The sequence below is a fragment of the Triplophysa rosa genome, linkage group LG8 (genome assembly GCF_024868665.1).
Source record: "Triplophysa rosa linkage group LG8, Trosa_1v2, whole genome shotgun sequence".
NCBI classification, from domain to species: domain Eukaryota; kingdom Metazoa; phylum Chordata; class Actinopteri; order Cypriniformes; family Nemacheilidae; genus Triplophysa; species Triplophysa rosa.
In genome coordinates this window covers 11053618-11069539 of record NC_079897.1, presented here as the reverse complement: position 1 = coordinate 11069539, position 15922 = coordinate 11053618, and positions in this window count along the sequence as shown.

The window sequence follows — 15922 nt, the reverse complement described above, 5'->3', positions numbered from 1 at the left end:
TTGTGGCGGTCAGCCTTTAGGTAGCTAAGGCGATTATTCTATAGCCAAAGCCAATCAAACTCACCCGGGCTATAAATCATGCACATCGCTTGTCTTTAACACCATTTGTGCCTGTACACAAGCTCCCCATAGGTCGCTGTGTAGTGGTTATTTGAGATGTCTTGTCAGGGGGGCTCGTTGAGGGGTGTCTCTTGCAAGGGCAGGTGGCCCAGGTTTTAGCAGGTATTCAAGGAGAATGACTTCAACATCAGAGCAGAATATTTCTCATTATCGCTCATAATCAAACACACATTCTGTCTGCTCTAATTCAAATGCACATGACACTGATTTATGTCTCTATTTTTTCTATGTATCAGAAAACAAATATGTGTAGATTAAATAATGAGGAATTATTATTCAAAATACGATGGTATAAAATTCTCATTTTATTAATCAAAGCATTCCATTCTCATTACTCTAACGTAATGCAATTCAATTTAGGCTGATTAAAAAAAACTGTAATACTGAAATACAGTAGATAAATGTATCGTATGACAATGAAGCAAGGGTCATTGCTCAGGAATTACAAAACATCTTAAAACAGAACAAAAAAATTCAGATGTTACAGTAATGGGAAACCAGATAAAAATAGGTTTAATTATCATAAAAATAAAGTCCCTTGCTAAAAATATGAATGGTTCTAAACAAAATGTTATTAATAATTCAACGTTTTTCTTTAATATGATTCACCCATACTTTATAAAGTTTGATTGTGTTTGGTTCAAGCAGCCATGTTGAAACTGTATATATCCTTGAGCAAACAGCTGGCATTTAAAGTTTGTTTGACACCAGTTTAACTTTCTTGTTTTCTTCGTTCGAGGCCGAGATTGACAACTCACTTTAGACTTTCGCAGAGAGCGCAGTTTGTGAGGAAATTTGTTTGGACTCCTCTCTCCTGCGGGCACCTCGCTCTCTCTCTCCGTGTGGGAGGCAGCGTGCTGTTCTGCCCTGTACACTGGAAATGGCAGTGTCAATTAAATATCACTTTCAATTTCCCTGTTTTATGATGCCTCCACTACTAAGCACCAATAATCCGGGCCTCCTACCTTGTCACGGGAATGATTGATTACACTTGTCTCTCGCTATATAGAGACATTTACATGAAAATAAGGGAAGCAGGCTTTTGTTTGCATGAAACTGAATCAGAGGAAGCAATTGAAAATTTGATATTCATGCGCGGGGCTGAGGTGATAATAACCTGGGTGCTGGGAATCGGACACGTTTGGCTGAATTTGTGTGGAGAGACACTGTAGGGACTTGTGTGGATTTTATTAAGCGGGTAAAATGATTTTCTCCCGTCGTGACAGAAAGCACACGTCGTTTGAGCTAACATAATAATCTCTCACTTTCTGTGTCTCGCCGTACACTTTTTGCTTTCGTTTCGCAATCTACACATTTTGGATTAGATGAAAGAGTATTCATGCCTAACAAAGCTCTACTGATAGTTTTATATGCTTCGAATATGATTACATAATCAAATCCTGATCAAATCTGTCATTGCTGCAGTGACATAGCGCAAAAGTACAAGCTCCAAAAATATGCCTCAGAGACAACAACTATGTTCATTTGAGTTTGCTTTAGTGAAATAATGACTGAAATCTGTTGTCGGACGAAGACTGTCATCAATCATATGCTTTACAACGACTTTTCCAATTCGTGTTTTCTAAACCCCGCTGTAATTATTCAAAGTACTGTGCTGTCAGCTTGTAGGTTAATGGGTGTAGGTTTGAGGGCTGAAACTGCTGAAACAGGTGCTGTACAATGAAAAAAATCAGCCGGCTGCTTGTGTTCCCAAGCGTGCCTAGAGGGCCATGGGCCCCTGCTGTTCAACCAATGCTCAACCATACAAATGGGTTCCACAGGCCCCTGTGTTAATATAAGATGTACCACCCAGAAGAACAAAAAAGAACAAGATCATTTTTGCATTTGCGTTAGATTACAAATGTTATAAACGTTTGCATTTTGCCCGACAAAGCACCCCCTGCAGGTGCTAATTGATTGTGGGGCATTGCTGGTGTAGTAACATCAAAGGCCACTCAGACCGCAGGCCAAGGTGGCCCAATTTTTCTTTTCAAATGTGACTCAGACCTGTCTTCTGATCTGTGACAATTCCATATATAGTCCAAAAACAGGTTTAGGTTTTATGTTTTGCAGTGCAGTTCACATGACCTTTATGTCACTCACAGTTGACATTTGTCGCAATTCTACCTGTTTATTTGTAATTCATTGGTCCCATATTGATGACAGCTGGGAAGGTTGTAAGTGGACAGACAAGATATATGTTATACGTATTAATGAAAGCCTTAGCACAAGTCCTACCATAAAGACGTAATACTGTACTACGTCAGTCATTACATATTGATGTAGCCAATCATGACTTGACACTTGGAGTATATAAGTTCTCTACTCACTTTACTGATGCTGACGTTCACTTCCATCATCTGCACCACCATCAGGTCAGCCCCTGTCCATGCATTGGGGTACAGGCTCCACCCCTACCTTCATCTTCAGGCAGGAACAACAAGAATCTACAACCCTCAGGATTTGAGCTATGGATGGGGCCTACGCAAGGGCATCGGAAGCACAAAATATTTGGGTAGGTCCTCCCCTCCCACAAAAACGATGCCACTTTACCAGCAGCAAGTCGACGCAAGTTCTAATTTCGTCCTGTAGTTTTGTCCTGTCTTATTCTACGATATCCCATAATGTAAAACTGTGGGTTCCCTTTCTGTAGGTCTCTTGACGTTGTGTCGAACCGACAGATGGGGTTCGTCCTTGAGAACCAATCACTTCTGACTTCTTAGAAAAGGCCAATGAAAATTGGCGAATGAAATTTGCATGCCGGACTCCGCCCCCAGATATCCGGGTATAAAAGGGAGACGGCGTGCCTCATTCATTCACCTTTTGTTCTTCGGAGCCTTCGCTCATGATCAACAGACTTCGCTACAAGACTGCCGGCTCTACGACGTGGTGCAGCGGACTGTCCCTTCCGTCTCGGCGGTTCCAGAAGTGTTCGAGTTTTTTTCTCTAAAAGAGCAAATTTCTCCAGCGTGGCATGTCCCGCTGTTCTCGTGGGTGCAACACACTCATCGAGGAGGGGGACGGACACGATGTTTGCTTCCAGTACGCTGAGGCAGATGTTGTGGATACGTCCTGCCCGCACTGCGGGCGGCTGACGATTCAGACGTTGCGTCACTGGTGGCTGTGTTCCCACGGGACTCAGCCACCACCTCGTCTGCTTCCTGTTCCGTGACGGCAGGACTACGGCCCTGCCATCCGCTACGGCGAGCAGCGAGGGTGATATGAGGATTACTGTGAGCGCTAATCCGTCAGCCACTGGCTCGCGGACCGTTCGCACCTCGCCTTGCTCGTCTGACCGTTCCCCATAAGACGGTCCGCCGTCTTATTCCTCAATCACGTATCGGACACGGTACGTGATGATGAGATGTCTGTTGCAGCATCGGAGGGTGACTTACTGGCATCAGACTCCGACGATTCCTTGAAGCTCCCTCCCTCGGGGGGTCGAGATCAGGAAGAAGCGGATGTCGTAATGTCAGCCATGCTTTCCCGGGCCGCCGGCATTGGGTTGCGGTGCACCGCACTGCCTCTCCCAATGCTCGCGGCTGGATACACGGTACATCGGGCTTGAGAGCGGCTCCAAGCCGCACTCGCCCTCAGTTCCGTGTTCCCCCGGAAGTGCATGAGGAACCTAGTACGACCTGGAACGCCCCGCCCCCTTCGGCGCGTACACGTCAACTAGTTCCATCACCCTTTCTTCCCTCGATGGTGGGGCAGCTAGAGGATACGTCGGTCCCCCAGGGGCTCGACCTAGACTCCCATCCAAAGCACGTAGGCTTTTCGGCATCTGAGGTGTCGAGAGCTTACTCTGCTGCGGGCCAAGCTGTCCCCTCTCTCCACGCTATGGCCTTCCTGCAGGCCAATGCGCGGAGAGAGCTCCACGACGGTAAGACCGACCCAGCGCTTATGCAGGAACTCCACGGCTTCACCGACCTCGCTCTCGGGTGAACAAGGTGATCGCGCGGGCCCTGGGTCGGACGATGTCCACACTTGTGGTCCAGGAGAGACACCTCTGGCTGAACCTTGCACAGGTGAGTAACTCTGAGAAAGTCCGCTTTCTCGATGCACCCATCTCGCAAGGGGGGGCTGTTTGGTGATACTGTCGAGTTCGACAGTTAGGGAGCAGACAGAGGATATCACGTATGTCCTCCCCAGCCGCGACTCGACCGCCCTCTGGCCACCGAGATCCCGTGCACCGTCTGCTTCCCAGCAGCCCTGGTCCTCTTCGAGAAATCGAAGAGGAGACCACCACCCCATCAGCAGCCGCGGCGAAAGCCAATGCGGCCCTCATGGGAAGACCCCAGGGAGTTCGAGAATACCTTTCTAAAAGTTTTCTCCCTCTCTGGGCGTTTATCACAGCCGCTCTCACCCTCTACATGACGGTGTTCGGCAACTCGACGTTGCGTCACGGCGAGACCCAATGTCGAGGATAATCAGCAGCCTAAGCACTCTCAATCGACAGTGCTTTGTGCCACATCATCGTCTGGGTATTATCACAGCCGCTCTCACCCTCTTCACGACGGTGTTCGGCAACTCGACGTTGCGGCAAGACCCAATGTCGAGGATAATCAGCAGCCTAAGCACTCTCAATCGACGGTGCTTTGTGCCATATCATCGTCTGGGTATTATCACAGCCGCTCTCACCCTCTACACGACGGTGTTTGGCAACTTGACGTTGCGGCAAGACCCAATGTCAAGGATAATCATCAGCCTAAGCACTCTCATTCGATGGTGCGTTGTGCTACATCTTCGCCAGACAGGTAAAACTGCAGAGCCGATCTCCTCCCCGGGGGTCCCCCCACGGCGAGGGATCCGTACTGCCAGCCATCGAACCACCCCCGGGAGGTTGATGAAGCAGAACGTACCCCTAGCCTCCCTGTCGGTCCCTGGGAGCCTGACAAGAGCTTCCCAAACTGTCACGGTGACTATGGGATACGGCCCGCCAAGTTTCGGGGCATCCTCTTAACCTCAGCAGAGGTAAGGATTCCCCGTGCTTCGGGGAGGTCGCCACCCCTCTGGTGAGGAAGCGATCGTGCTCGTCCCTCTAGCCGAGATGTTCAACGGGCAGCCCGTACTTCATCGTCCCCAAAAGAGCTGGGGTCGCTAGATCTGCGTACCCTGAACAGGCACCTACTCAAGCTGCCGTTCAGGATGCTCATGCAGAAGCGCATCCTGGCATCTGTCAGATGTCAAGATGGATTCATGGCAATCGACCTGAAGGACGCTTACTCTCATGTCTCATTCTCCCTCGTCATCGCCCGTTCCTACGGTTCGCTTTCGAGGGTCAGGCATATTAGTACAGAGTCCTCCCCTTCGGTCTGTCCCTGTCCCCACGAGTCTTCACGAAGATCGTGGAAGCCGCCCTCACTCCCCTCAGGGAGAGAGGTGTGCGGGTACTAAACTATCTCGACGACTGGCTCATTTGTCACACTCGTGAGATCTGTTATGTACACACAGGGACCTAGTGCTTCGGCACCTAGATCGATTGGGACCACAGGTCAACCGAAAAGGAGCAAGCTCTCCTCTGTGCAGAGCATACTCTTTTTTGGTATGGAACTCAATTCTGTCTCCATTACAGCGCGACTGCGCTCAGTCAGTGTTGAACTGCCTGGAATATTTCAAGCAGTCAGCGGGAGGAGGCTCCTGGGTACATGGCATCCTCGACAGTGGTGATACCCCTCAGGTTGATGCACATGAGACTGCTCCAACACTGGCTACAGAGTCGAGTTCCCTGGAGAGCGTGGCACACCGGCAGCAGGTGGATGGTGATTATGCTTTTCTGCCGACGCACCCTAACCCCTTGGTCTTCTATCACCTTTTCTACGGACGGGGGTCCCTCTCGGGCAGGCGAGACGCGTCAGGGTCGACAGACGCCTCCCTGCAGGGTTGGGGTGCCGTGTGCAATGGGCATGCAGTGTGGGGGCGACGGACGGGCCCCCGCCTGCGCAGGCATATCAATTGCCTAGAGTTGTTGGATGTGCTACCCGCACTGAAGGGGTTACAACCTCTCGTGCAGAGCAAGCACGTGCTGGTCCGGTTGGACTGCACAACTGCCGTAGCGTTTTTAACCGCCAGGGTGGCGTTCGCTTATGGCAGCTAACACGACTCGCCCGACGCCTCCTCCTGTGGAGTCCGCAGGGCCACACATATCCCAGGTGACCTGAACCAGACAGCCGATGTGCTTTCTCGTCAGTTGACGCCTCGTGGAGAGTGGCAACTCCACCCCCGCGTAGCCAGCTCATTGGGGACAGTCCGGGTGGGCTCAGGTAGACCCCTTTGCCTCCCTGGACACCACCCATTGTCGCTAAGGTACTCCCTGCCTCGGCACGGAGGCTCTAGCGCACAGCTGGCCGCGGGACAAGCGGAAGTACGTCTTTCCCCCAGTGAGCCTCATTGCACAGACCCTGTGCAAGGTCAGGGAAGAGGAGCATCAAGTGTACTAGTTGCGCCATACTGGCCCAACCGGACTTGGTTCTCGGAGCTAATGCTCTTGACGACAGCTCCCTCCTGGCCGATTCCCCTGACGAAGGACCTGCTTTCCCAGGGGAAGGGCACGTTATGGCATCACGGGCTAGACCTCTGGAACCTGCATGTCTGGCCCCTGGACGGAACGAGGAGATCCTGAGTGGCCTAACCCCTGCGGCGGTTAAGACCACTACTCAAGCTAGGGCCCTGGCCACTAGGTGACGATACGCCTATAGTGGTGCCTCTTCTCATCCTGGTGCTCTTCTCGAAGAGAAGACCCGCGGAGTTGCTTGATCAAGTGGGTGCGGTCCTTCTAGAGACTGGAGAATAATCTCTCCCCTTCCACACTGAACGTGTATGTAGCCGCTGTTGCCGCTCATCACGACCCAGTTGCTGGTAGTCTCTAGGACAGCACAACCTGATCATTTGGTTCCTAAGGGGCGCGGGAAGGCTACCACCTCACCCACGCTCCGTACCCTCTTACGACCTTGATGCGGTCCTGGAGCCCCTCGGAGATGCCGCTCTTTCTCACTTCACGATGAAGACGGCTCTCGGGAGGACGCTCAAGAGGGTAGCGGACCTACAAGCATTCTCCGTGTCCACAGATTGCCTAGAACTCGGGCCCGGTTATTCTCACACTATCCTGAGACCCCGGCCCGGCTACGTGCCCAAAGTTCCCACCACTCCCCCGAGACACCAGGTGGTGAACTTACAGGCGCTCCCCACCGGGGAGGAAGACCTAACCCCATCCGTGTTGTGTCCAGTATGCGCATTGCGCCTCTGCTTGGACCGCACGCAGAGCCGCAGAAGCTCTGAGCAGCTCTTTGTCTGTTTTGGAGATCAGCAGGGAGGGCTGTCTCAAACAGAGATTGGCGCATTGGATCATGGACGCCGTCACTATGGCGTACCTGTCCTAAGTTCGTCTACGCCCACTGGGTGAGAGCTCTCTCCACACGGAGTACAGCCTCCTCGTGGGCACTGGCTCGAGGTGCCTCTCTGGCAGACATCTGCAGAGCTGCGGGTTGGGCTACACCCATCACTTTCGCGAGGTCCTACAGCCTTCGCGTAAAACCGGTCGGCGAGTCTTGCGGGCATCAGGCAAGATCGGCGACCGGTAGGGTGTACGCCTATGACAGTACCTGACCCTAAGGGGGTCAGCGTACTACTAGCCTCCCTTCTTCCCCCACTGGGTGAAGAACAGGCACTCCATCCATCACTAGCAAGCACCTCCTGTGGGCAGGCTGGGCAGAGCAGCCCTGCCCCTTAGGCCGGGTATCTCCTGAGTTATTCGCAACATAGCTCTAACCGGACCTAGTGCTACCAGACGTTGCAACCCCCCAGCAGGGCGGTTCCGTCTGATGTATCCTCATGCTGGTTCCCACCTTGGTAACCCATGACCTCCCCAGGTGGACCTCCACCTCGTGGTTTACTCTTCAGCCGCACTTTCTTCCCATGAGTTCTCCCCCATCGGTGAGACCATGTTGGTATCTCCACTAGACTCCTCCCTGCGGTAGGAAGTGGTCTCTGTAGCGCATCCCCCACTTGAGGAAGTAGCGCTTACCCAGTGGCCTTACGGTTCCGGGCGGCTTCTCGCTGTTAGAGAAACAAGGCCGCCGCCTGTGAGGCCGAAGGTAGGGGCCTTCCCACCTTTCAAGAAAGCTCTGGGACCCCCTACCTACCCACTGGTAGGTTACAATTTCGCGGTAGCGCTCACGGCTGACACGCCCAGGCCAGTCACCGTCGCTTCGTTGAGATTGTGACAGGGCACAGTGTTATGGCGTTTTCCATTGGAACCCCATCTGTCGGTTCGACACAACGTCGAGAGACCGACAGAAAGGGAACGTCTCGGTTACGTTTGTAACCTCGGTTCCCTGATGGAGGGAACGAGACGTTGTGTCCTCTTGCCACAACACGTGCTGTCTACTGCAGCAGTCGTGAGAGGTCTCAGGCTCCTCAGAACTAAGGTGAATGAATGAGGCACGCCGTCTCCCTTTTATACCCGGATATCCGGGGGCGGAGTCCGGCATGCAAATTTCATTCGCCAATTTTCATTGGCCTTTTCTAAGAAGTCGGAAGTGATTGGTTCTCAAGGACGAACCCCATCTGTCTGTTTGACACAACGTCTCGTTCCCTCCATCAGGGAACCGAGGTTACAAACGTAACCGAGACGTTTTCAATTGCTTTTGCTCATTTATTGTAAGAAATTCCCTAGACGAGAAATGAAAAAAACATGGGATCATTTCAGGCGGCATATAAAAATGGACTTCTTAACAAGTGCTTTTGTTTTGTTACATTAATGGTAGTAGGTGGTGGGTAAATGTTGAATACGGTAGTGATGTACAAAGTTTTGACTGTTGAAAAATAAAAAAAAGTTGAATTCTAAAAAAAAAAATTCCCAGACAATATATGAACAGTCCTTGGCCGATTCATCAACCCGTTCTTACTCCCGACTCGTCATATATTTACGATCGGTCAGCGCCCCACGGCGTCACTTTTGAACGCGCAGGGTACCCTTTTGGTGTCGTTTTTCGACGAACAGGGAACTACGTTGCTGTTTTCTAAATGCTGCAGACCGAGATGCGTGCAATTCTTAGCATTTCATAATTATTTATGGTTTTAATATTTTGTAGCACCTAACCCCAACCTCACCCTAAACCTAACCCTAACCACTTCTCAGCCATATAAAACACAGCACTCGAATAAAAGTACAGTCACGGGTATTTATTGCACAAATTGACCAAAAGCATTACAAAATATAACAAACAACTCGTTTGCCAATACCGTTTCACGTTCAAAGCCAACGAAATGACGCGATCGGTCACAAGATACGGGACAGCCAATGGCATCGAAGCTGACGTAACTTTCTCTGGTGGCAAATTTTGAACGTCGTTCTTCACTGGATTTGAGATTTATGGCGGACGGTGATTTACGCATCTTTTCCTCATACAAATCGATCGTTTTGTGTTGGTACCCTTGGAATATTTGTATTTTTGAACGACCATGTGTGACTGCTTGTATTATGTGTTTTATATTACGATAAATAAACTGTTACATTACTTGCTCAAACTGTCTGAATAGTGTCACGTAAACACAATTATCCTGGCCATTAAACTTAAATTAAACCCCGAAACATCATCAATGCAAATTATATCTAATATACATTTTCATAATGACAGTGAAATTCGCGTGCCCTTCACGTAGAGAAAACGACGCCAAAGGAGTACCCTGCGCGTTCAAAATTGATGCCGAAGGGCGCTGACCGAGCGTAAATATGTGACGAGTTGGGAGTGAGAATGTGTTGGATTCATGGGTGTCCCACCTAAGGCCAAGGCTAGATTTGACCTTTATGTCAAAGGCCTTACTTTTTCCCTCTTTCGCCCTCTCGCTGTCTTATTTTTTCTAAGTCTCTCTCTCTCCTGCACGCTCCACTGCTCCTAATGGTCTCCTCATTACCACCTCCAGAGTTGCAGCTGAGCAGGGAGAGAAACTAAATCAAACGACGGACACTATGAACAACTCGGACGCTCTCCCCTGCAAGGCTCACCCCCAGATAAGAGGATGTAGTAGCCAAATGCAGGGCTAATTAATTAACTAGCTTCCCGGTGCCTGGCCTATAAGCTTGTGTTCAGGGATTCTTGCTCCAGAGAGCTGATGGAATCATGTGGCACTGTGCAATATGAATCACTTAATCTTTAATGGGATATTCATCTGTGCAATTTCAATATTATTTAACACAGGAGGCTGCTTCTCAGTGGTCAATTTAAAAACAATCACTCTGCTAAATATCCCTTCACCCATGACCGCCCAGTTAATTATTTGTTTCATTACAGGTACTGAATGCCCTTATTTTGCTTAAGTTGTCTGTCATTTCAGTTTTTTATGTTAATTTTATAAAATAAGGAATTGGACAGCAGGGGTTGGACCAAATGATATGTTGTATGAAGATCCATTGTTATAGCATTTAATGTCATGGCTCTGCTTCATTTAGTCATGTTTTTCTTGGTCCTGCGGCAGAGCCATGACAAAGCCTTACGTTGTATGTGAGAAAGCCATGAGTTGTCTCTGTTTTTACTTCTCATGTGTTTTCTTGTGTCTTGTCATTGGCCCCGTCCCTCTCGTTTCAAGTATTGCTTCCCATCTGTGTTTCATTACCCTCACCTGCCCTGTGTAATTATCCCTCGTTTGTCTTTCCTATTTAATGCCCTCATGTTTCATTGTCCTGTGTTCGGTCATTGTGTTTGGTGTGTCTTGCTGCGGTCTATGTGGTGATGTACACTGGCTACCTGTCGCTCCCAAGTTCATGTTCATGTTCATGTTCATGGTCCTGTTCGGATTGTCCTGTCACGTCTTAGTAAGTGTTTGAGTTTAGTTTATGTCAAGTGTTGTTTTAGTTCAGTTGAATGTCAGTTCCCTTTCTGTTGGTTTCTCGATGTTGTGTCGAACCGACAGAATGGGGTTTGTCTTGAGAACCTATCATCTTCTGAGTATTTAGAAAAGGCCAATGAAAATTGGCGAATGAAATTTGAATGCCGGGCTCCTCCCCGGATGTCCGGGTATAAGAGGGAAGCCGGCGTGCTAATTCATTCACCTTTTGTTCTTCAGAGCCTACGCATCTGATGAGCTTCTCTACAATCTTGGTGATCATTCTTTCTGCTGGAATCTACGACGTGGACAGCGGACGGTCCCTTTCTGCAGTGACTCTCCCCTGGGCGTCTCGGCAGTTCCGGAGGTGTTCGAGCAAATTTCCTTTTCTAAAAGAGCAAATTTCTCCAGCGTGGCTTGTCCCGCTGTTCTCATGGGTGCAACACACTCATCGAGGAGGGGGACGGACACAATGCCTGCTTCCAGTACGCTGGGGCAGACGTTGTGGATACGTCCTGCCCGCACTGCGGGCGGTGACGATTCAGACGTTGCGTCACAGGTGGCTGTGTTCCCACGGGACTCAGCCACCACCTCGTTTGCTCCCCGTTCCGTGGCGGCAGGACTACGGCAAGGGAAGTTAGGTAAATCGTGGACAATTGTCCATTCATATAGATTGCCATCGGTGACTAGGCAGACGAAGGGCTCGTATACCTGAATTGGACGCCAAATTCTCGCTCACTCTTATTATGATTGGGACTTTTTTCCCTTATCGGAGTTTAGGGGCCGTTTTCCGGAGAGGCATCGTACGGACACCACAAGGGGTGGCAAAGTGCTGCGGGCGTGGACCCTCAGCCACAAAATGCTATTCATCCCCTCACCACCTAATCTTCATCACCCATCCACGAGGAGCCTTTCGCTTCCCCCTGACCACCTAACTCTGCCATAGTCTTCCTCACGTCCGCAGCGCGCCTAGACTTGCTAGTTTGCTGCCCCTGCTGCCTATTCGTGGCGCGACACCCAAAAGATGCCAAAACGTCTCGCTCGCCACCCTTGCTCCGCAGAGCGCCTAGAGTTGGTAGATTGCTGCCCCTTGCTGCCTATCGTGGGCGACACCAAAAGATGCCAAAACGTCTCGCTCGCCACCCTTGCGTCCGCAGAGGCCTGAAGTTGGTGATTGCTGCCCCTGCTGCCTATGCTGGCGCGACAACCAAAAGATGCCAAAATGTCTCCTCGCCACCCTTGCTCCGCAGAGCGCCTAGAGTTGTTAGATTTGCTGCCCTTGCTGCCTATCTGGCGCGACATCCAAAAGATGCCAAAACGTCTCGCTCGCCCACCACTTGCGTCCGCCAGGCTCCTAGAGTTGTGGTAGTTTGCTGCCCCTTGCTGCCTATGCGTGGCGCGACATCCAAAAGAAGCCAAAACGTCTTGCTCGCTGCCCTTCTTTCTTTTTTCTCTCCCTCACGGCCGTGGCGCCCCCTAGAGGAGCCGGGCGTCCTTCGTGACCTTGCTCGTTCGTGCTTAGGGGAGGTTTCTGTCAGAAAGACGTCGGATACCCGAGCCAACGCGCGAGGGGGTTTGCGGGCCCATAGAGAACCACTAGAGGCAGGGAGATGTATGTAAAATAAGAAAAAATATTTAATTTCACTTCCCGACCAAGCCCTATCGGTATGACGTTGAGAGTCATGTGACGCAACTTTCTGTAATGTTTCGGGCTCCTGGGGCCTCCGCGGCCCTTACGGGAGCCTCTGACACCTGCAACATATCCTATTTCTCTCATAGGTGGCTATCGTACTATGACCCCGGAACGGCCAGGGAGTTTTCAAGTGACCCAGATTCAAATTCTATAGCTCCTCGCGGCCCCCTCATTCGGTTCCCAGAGTTTGAAGTCGGTACGGCCTCGTTATGTAATATATAGCACGTTTAGGGGATGTTGTGGGCCGTTTATTTTTCTGGAATATTTTTTGTGATTTTTTTTCGAGCACTTGCCGTACAGCGAGGGGCATTGGCTTCGAATATGTGATGCAAGAGGGTGTGACGAACTAGCATTCGAAGCCCCAAGGTTTTTATACAAAAATAAAGCAGAATATTGCTGAAAATGCTGGTCAGAGATTTATTTCTGTGAAAAGTGCATTTGTATAACACGTGAGCATTTTGACAGCCTGAAGTGTGCAAAATACCAATACGGGGCGCTTCTAGGATACATATCTGTAGGTTTGTCACAAGAAAATGGGTTTACAGTATGAAAAATTGACCGTTTACAGCACTGTCCACCGTTAGCCTACACTGCTACTGTCAAATAAGTTATGACTGGGACTTCCGGTGGTTCACAGGAAGTCCCAGTCTTAACTTATTTGACAGTCGGTCGGTAGGCTACTAATGTACAAAACACTTTTCACACAAGAAAAAGCACTAGAAAATGTTCCCTAGGTTCCAGTAAGCCACTCTCTCGGTATGTGAAACAGGGGCCAACAGACTACCAGAATATAAAGTTTGGGGCCCCTCGATCCCACTGCGGCCCAACGGCTGCTGCCGACACTCTTAAAATATCCCATTCATTTTCATGAGCTCACGGTGGACCAATGGGACAGAAAGGTCTGATCGACCTGCAATTCACGTATATGCCTCATCACGGGGCCCTGGGTCGTGTTCTGGAGTTCCGCGCCCCTCGGACCTCGTTGACCTCTCACTTTGCCCAAAAAGACACCAGCAGCCTACATATATGTTGCGAATGTATGCTCTGGAATACAGGGGTCAAAAGGTCACAGGGTCTTAATACTCGGCACGGTATACCGTGGGGGTCTCCCAAGCCGGGGTATCGAGTACCGTGGTTCTCGGTCACCTCGAAGTATCTTTTTCTTGAAGAAAGATTGATCCCTAATTTTGTTCAGTTTGCTCATTCAAGAGGGTCTTTCTGGCTATGAAATGAAGAAGCCTGCATGAGCGACTTTTGAAAACCGCACTATAAATCGTTTCCCATGGTTATAGACAGCTACCCTCACGGTATGTTAAACAAGGGCCTACAGACTACTAGAATCTAAAGTTTGGGGCCCCTCGAGCACCCGGGGTCTGAACGGGAGCCGCCGACACTTTTAACTTATCCCATTCTTTTTCATAAGCTCTTGATGGACAATTAGGGTTGGGGTACAGAATGGTCTGATCTACCCGCAATTCACGTATATGCCTCGTCACGGGCCTCTGGGTCATGTTCTGGAGTTCCGCGCCCCTCGGACCTCGTTGACCACTCAGTTTGCCCAAAAAGACACCAGCTGCCAACATATAGGTTGCGAATGTACGCTTTGGAATACAGGGGTCAAAGGGTCACAGGGTCTTAACACTCGCCACGGTATACCGTGGGGGCTCCCAAGCCGGGATATCGAGTACCGTGGTTCTCGGTCACCTCGAAGTATCTTTTTCTTGAAAAAAGATTGATCCCTACTTTTGTTCAGTTTGCTCATTCAAGAGGGTCTTTCTGGCTATGACATGAAGAAGCCTGTATGAGAGACTTTTGCAAACCGCACTATAAATCGCTTCCCACAGTTCTAGACAGCCACCCTCACGGTACGGTATAGCGTGGGGGTCTCCCAAGCCGGGATATCGTGTTCCGCGTCCGTAGACGCTTCCAGAGACAGATTTCCACCTGGAAAGCAACTGCCTCACGAGGCCTTCGCAGGCACAAGTCCCCATAGAGATCAATGCGAGGGAGAGAGATGTATGAAAAATAATAAAAAATATTAAATTTAATATCCCGACCTAGCCCTCTCGGTATGTCGTCGAGGGCCAACTGACGCAAGTTTCTGTAAAGTTTCGGGCTCCTGGGGCCTTCGCGGGTGGTACGGGAGCCTCTGACACCTGCAACATATCCTATTTCTCTCATAGGTGGCTATCGTACAGAGACCCCCGAACGGCCCCCGGGACTCCGAATGACCCCGATTCAAATTCTGTAGATGCTCGCCGCCCCCTCATTCGGTCATTTGAAGTCGGTACAGCCTCGTTATGTATTATATAGCACGTTTTGGGGACGTTGTGGGCCGTTTATTTTTCTGGAATATTTTTTGTGATTTTTTTCGATCACTTGCCGTACACCGAGGGATACGGGCTTCGGATATGTGGTGCGTGAGGGTGTGAAGAACCAGCATTCGAAGCCCCGAGGTTTCTGTACAAGAATAAAGCAGAATTTTGCTGAAAATGCTGTTCAGAGATGTATTTCTGTGAAAAGTGCATTTGTAAGCAAAATAAGCATTTTAATAGCCTGAAGTGTGCAATATACCAATATGGGGTGCTTCAAGGATACATAGCTGTAGGTTTGTCATACAAAAGCTGTTTACAGTCTTAAAAATTGACTGTTTACAGTATTGTCCACTGTAAGCCTACGAGGCTACTGTCAAATAAGTTATGACTGGTACTTCCTGTGGTTTTGCCGAGTCACAGGAAGTGCCAGTCGTAACTTATTTGACGGGTCCCCATAGGTAGCTAATGGACACACTATTTTTAAGCTTCTGGAGCACATCTATGAGCCTTAATGCACACCATTGTGAAGGGCTAAGCCTCTCACACTCTACTGTTAGTTAAAGCTATATAACTCCTTACTTAGGCTTATAATGACCCTTAATAGGCCTTGTCCATTATTTACCTATGAGGGCCCCAAAAGATAAGTTTCGACTGGGACTTCCTGTGGTCACAGGAAGTCCCACACGTAACACTTTTGGCGCGGCTTCCATGGGTAGCTAATGGACACACCATTTTTAAGCTTCTGGAGCACAACTGTGAGCCTTAATGCACGCCATTGTGAAGGGCTAAGCCTCTCATACACTCTACTGTTAGTTAAAGCTATATAACTCCTTACTTATGCTTATAATGACCCTTAATAGGCTTTGTCCATTATTTACCTATGAGGGTCCCATTAAATAAGTTACACATGTATTGTCATTTTGAGCATAATAACCATGTTACAAAGCTGTAATAAACAGGTAATTGCCAA